Source organism: Vicia villosa, unplaced genomic scaffold (assembly GCF_029867415.1).
Source record: "Vicia villosa cultivar HV-30 ecotype Madison, WI unplaced genomic scaffold, Vvil1.0 ctg.002617F_1_1, whole genome shotgun sequence".
Taxonomy (NCBI): Eukaryota; Viridiplantae; Streptophyta; class Magnoliopsida; order Fabales; family Fabaceae; genus Vicia; species Vicia villosa.
This window is the reverse complement of record NW_026705987.1, coordinates 63,857-68,949: the sequence shown is the minus strand read 5'-3', so window position 1 is coordinate 68,949 and position 5,093 is coordinate 63,857.

The following is a 5,093-nucleotide window of genomic DNA, read 5'->3' as shown; positions in this document are numbered from 1 at the left end:
ACGTTTGTCTTGCTGAAGTAACTGCATATTCTCTCTATATATAGCCTCATTCCTTCCATTTCCTTTTGCATTTCCCTACGCACAACATCTTAAACATTTTCATCCTTCAATCTTTGTCTTCACACCATGGCACAACCTTTAACAAATGCCAACATAAGATCTTGCATCAAGAAAGAATTTAAACTTTCTGAAGAAGAGTTTGATGCGAACCACATCAATGTTCGTGCTCTTTATGCTAGTCAGGGACTTGAATTTTATCCTGAAATTTTAGATGGTAACATCTATCCCTGCATGCTGATTGAATTCTGGAGATTTGCATCTTTGCGCATAGATCCAGAAGGGAGGACTACTATAACCTCTAACATTCGAGGGGCTCATGTCATCATCACTCTCTCAACAATCTCTGATTTGTTGAAATGCAGCAATACCGGTGAAACTTTTGATGACAATATTTTCGACATGAACACTTCTAATATGTTAAGGGACCTCATGGACAATGATCCCTTTTGTGCCAAAGTAATCAAAATTTGGCACCAACTTTTGGTGGGCAACTTTCGTCCACGCAACCATGATGAAAATAACATCATGGTGGAAGACTTGGAATTCATTTCCTGTGCCCTTCAGGGGAAGAAAATTAACTTTCCTCTATTGATTTTTTAAGGAACTTGTGGAGGCTGTCTCTTTGTTTCTGGCGCCTTTAGCTCCAAGATTGCTTTCGTCTTATTTTGGTTTATCTCAATGCCTTTCTTGTGAACCACGAAGCCTAGGAAATCCCCTGCATGTACACCAAAAGCACATTTTAAAGGGTTCATTTTGAGTCCATATTTCCTCATACGTTCAAAAGATTGTCGAAGATGGTCTAAGTGACCATTTTCAGAGTTAGATTTTATTACAATATCATCAATATAAACCTGCATAAACTTGTCAATAAAATCATGAAACATGGAATTCATGGCCCGTTGGTATGTAGCTCCAACATTTTTTAAACCAAAAGGCATTACCACCCATTCATAAGTTCCTAAAGCACCTGGGCATCGAAACGCTGTCTTAGGTACATCTTCGTCAGCTATAAAAATTTGGTTATAACCTGAATATCCATCCAATAAACTGAGATATTCAAATCCGGCTGCAGAGTCGACTAACATTTCAGCAACTGGCATGGGATATTCATCTTTTAGGAGTAGCCTTATTTAAATCTCTGAAATCTATGCATACACGAAGGCTACCATTTTTCTTTATGACAGGCACTATATTAGCTAACCATTCGACATACCTCGCAGTTCGAATAAACTTGCTTTTCAGCAATCTTTCAATTTCTATTTTGATTTTTTCCATAACCTCTGGCGCAAATCTTCTAGGAAGCTGCTTGATAGGTTTCTTCCCTGGGTTTAGTGGTAGTCGATGTTCCACCACATGTCGACTTAAACCAGGCATTTCATTGTAATCCCATGCAAAACAATCTTTGTATTCTTTCAAAAGTCGAATCAACTTGGTCTTTAGGTCACTTGTAAGCCTTGTACTTACATAAGTAGGCCTTTTAATGACTCCATCACCTAAGTCAATTTCCTCAAGAGGATCTTGAGCTTGCATCCTTTTTACCGATCCTGATGGATCCATTTCGAAACCTAAAGGTTCATCATCGTATATCCCGTCAAGTCGTTCGACTTGGTGATCGACTTCTTGATCGTTTTCATTTTTTACTATCATGGCCTCAATCGTCATATTTTTCTATAGTTCGGCTTCTAAAGCCACTTTTTCTTTGTTTTCGGCCAAATAGGCCGTTATTCGAGCCAGGTATTCTGACTCAGTGGTCATCGTCTTTGATTGTTGTCCTCTGCTCTGGAGGACTTTCATGGTTCAATGGTTCATTAGGATCTTCTTTATTCCAAATGAAACCATAATTTGGGTCTAAGTTCAGATACTTAGACACACTTTCATCAGAAGGATATACATCTTCTGCTTTGTAGCAATGAGCTACATTTGCCAAATGCTGGTCGAAGTGTCTGCGACCACTTTCAGTTTTAAACTTTGGTCGGCTTCAATATTCTCCACTATACCATCTGACCTCCAAATGGCCACACGCTGATGTAAGGTGGAAGGAACTGCCCCAATACCATGGATCCATTCTCGACCCAACAGCAGTTTAAAATTTGCCTGCGATGCAATCACCATGAAGACGGTTGACCTGACAGACGAACCAACAGCTAGTTTTACTTGAATTACTCCAAGTATTCCACTTGTCTTGCCGTCATAATTCGACAGTACCATATTATGGGGTCTTAAGTCTTTATCAGACTTTCCCACTTTCTGAAGTGAAGAATAGGGCATTAAGTTTACAGCAGCCCCACCATCGACAAACACTTTGTTTATTGGAACACCATCCACTTTCGCCCTTATGAATAAAGGCTTCAAATGATACATCATTCCTCGACCTGGCCTCTCAAACACAGCCTTTTGCTCTTCTACTACCCCTTTTCCCATTACATAGTAACAGACAGATGTTTCTTTCACATTCTCGTCAGGAAGAAAATCATCTTCGTTCTCAGATACCTCAGATACTCTGTCGAACTCTACTGGAAGTACAGAGACAATTCCACAGTCGATTAGCAACTCATCTGACTCTATGTCAAAGTTGTCGTCGACCTCTTCGTCCGACAGTGGAGAATATTCAGGCTCTTTCCCCGTATTGAGAGCCGGGGCATCATCATCAACTAGTTCTTTGATGAGTTTCTTTCCTAGGATCATCCCAGCAGCTAATCTTTCATTTTCTATTTTAGCCCGTTCTTCAGTCAACTTCCTGTGAAAAGGTTTTGACTGATAGTGAGAAAATCCTGCCTGCACCATTTTCGAACCTTCTTGTCCATTCTTGTGGCTTCTTTGGTAACGTCTCCACTGCGTTCGAGTCATGGGGTTCTTTCCTTTGTAGTTTGGAGATATGTAATCTTTTCTTTTAGATCCACTATCAGTCCAAGAACCTTCAGCATTGGTTCCATCGCCTTGAATCTGCCATTCTGGGCGTTTACCTCTGAAGTTAATGGGTTTCACCCATTTGTCTTCAGGGACATTCGTCTTAGGACGGAAAGTCCTTGGTTTTTCAAACATCTTCCTGTATTCTCCAGCCCTTCGACCACTGTTTTCTCCTGTATACATGAATTGACGATTCTTGCCTCGACGAGGGTCGAACCTCACTTTGTTTGCAGCATCGACATTGAAAACAGCATCACACCTTGGGCATAATCCAACTTGAGAGTTGTTACTGTGGCATCTCTCAAGGAATTTCAAAAGACTCTCTTTTTGTTCAGGATAAACCATGTTCAAAACTTTGCCATCAGTAGCGCCGTTTTGCTTTCTAACGAAACCATCAGTAGTCTCGACCATCATCACATCAGCAAGCTCAGTATAGTGAGCCTCTTCGACTTGCAAAGGATCAGTATCAACTTGCATTGATGACTTTGGCTTTTCTCCAAACTGTAACCTTCCTTCTTTCAAAGCTTTTTGCACTAAATCCCTGAAAAGGACACATTGAGAAGTTTTATGACCCAAGAAATTATGAAATTTACAAAATCCTCTTTTTCTCTTTTGTTCAAGAGGAGGATTTTTAAGTCCCGGGGGTACTATGATTTGCCCATCAGAAACCAACAAATCAAATATTTCATCACATTTTGTTATATCAAATGAATACGTTTTACTAGAAAATTTTTCATTCTTACTTTCAACCAGATTTTTATCTTTTGAAGGTTTAAGCAATTTACAGATATATGGTGGTCCTGGCTTTAATTCAGCCACGTTGACCTCTCCCTCTTCGTATTCACTGTCGCTATTAGAGTCGAACTCACTTGTAGTAACATAAGCTATTTTTTCTTTCTTATGATATTTACTAGCTCTGGCTTTTTTAGCTTTTAGCCTTTCGACCTGGCGTACTCTATCTGCCAGTTGTGCCATGTCTCTAAAATGTTGGGTGTCTAATTTCTTCCTTATGGAATAATCTAACCCACCTGCAGCCATTTCGACTAACTCATGTTCAGGAATTTGTGTAAAACATCTAGCTTTCAGTAACCTAAAACGGTTTAGATAGTCATCGACTGGTTCTGTACCCTTTCGCCTAACTCCAGCCAATTCTTTCAAGCTGATTTTCGACTGTCCCATATAAAATTGTTCATGAAACAATCGTTCTAATTGGTTCCATGAGAACAAAGATTGGGGAGATAAGGTCGTGAACCAAGTAAATGCGTTTTTCGTTAAAGAACTTGGAAAATACTTCATCTTTAGATTTTCATTGTTTGCTATTTCTCCAGCCTCTGTCTGGAACCTAGCAATATGTTCGACCGTCGACTCGCCAGTCTCACCAGCAAATTTGGTGAATTTTGGGACTTTCCACCCCCTAGGCAATTCTGTCTGCCTTACATATTCTGACAGCGGGGAAACGAAATTTGGTATATGCAAACCTACATTTATTCCATTCTGAACTAAAATTTGTTCAACTACATTAGAGATATTATTGTGTCCAATATTGACATCTTGCTGGATGTTCCTAAGAACCTAGTCAGCATCTTGATGCCTTTGTACTATTCTATGGATCTCTTGCTCAATTTGATCTCCTTGTCCTATAGGTTCGAACCCTCTCACATTCTACCCTTGAGTAGTCGAAAGGTTTGGTTGTGGGGGCGCTCCAAAGAAATCTGCAATTCTGGCCATTTGTCCCGCCAATATTTCATAACTTTGATTCGTGTTATTTATCATGGGAGTAAAAACAGTTCCCATTTGTTGAGTAAGGGCATTCACCATTTCATGATTACTTTCGTCCATTTGTTGTCGAATTGACAACATTGACGTAGTACTTAAAGATGGCAAAACCTGGTGATTATATCCTATGCCTATAGGTCGACCCCCTGGATTTGATGTGCTTGTAGCCATTATGCTGTCAGAATATAATGAAGGATTTGTGTGCAAACCTTGCATCATAGACGTGGGCATTCCAAACTGAGGGTTAAAACCTGGTGGAGGCATCATTCCATGAAACGGCGGTCGTAATGGATTCAACGGTGACCGTACATTCGTTGGTGATGATACCATTATTGCTGCCGTCGATCCAC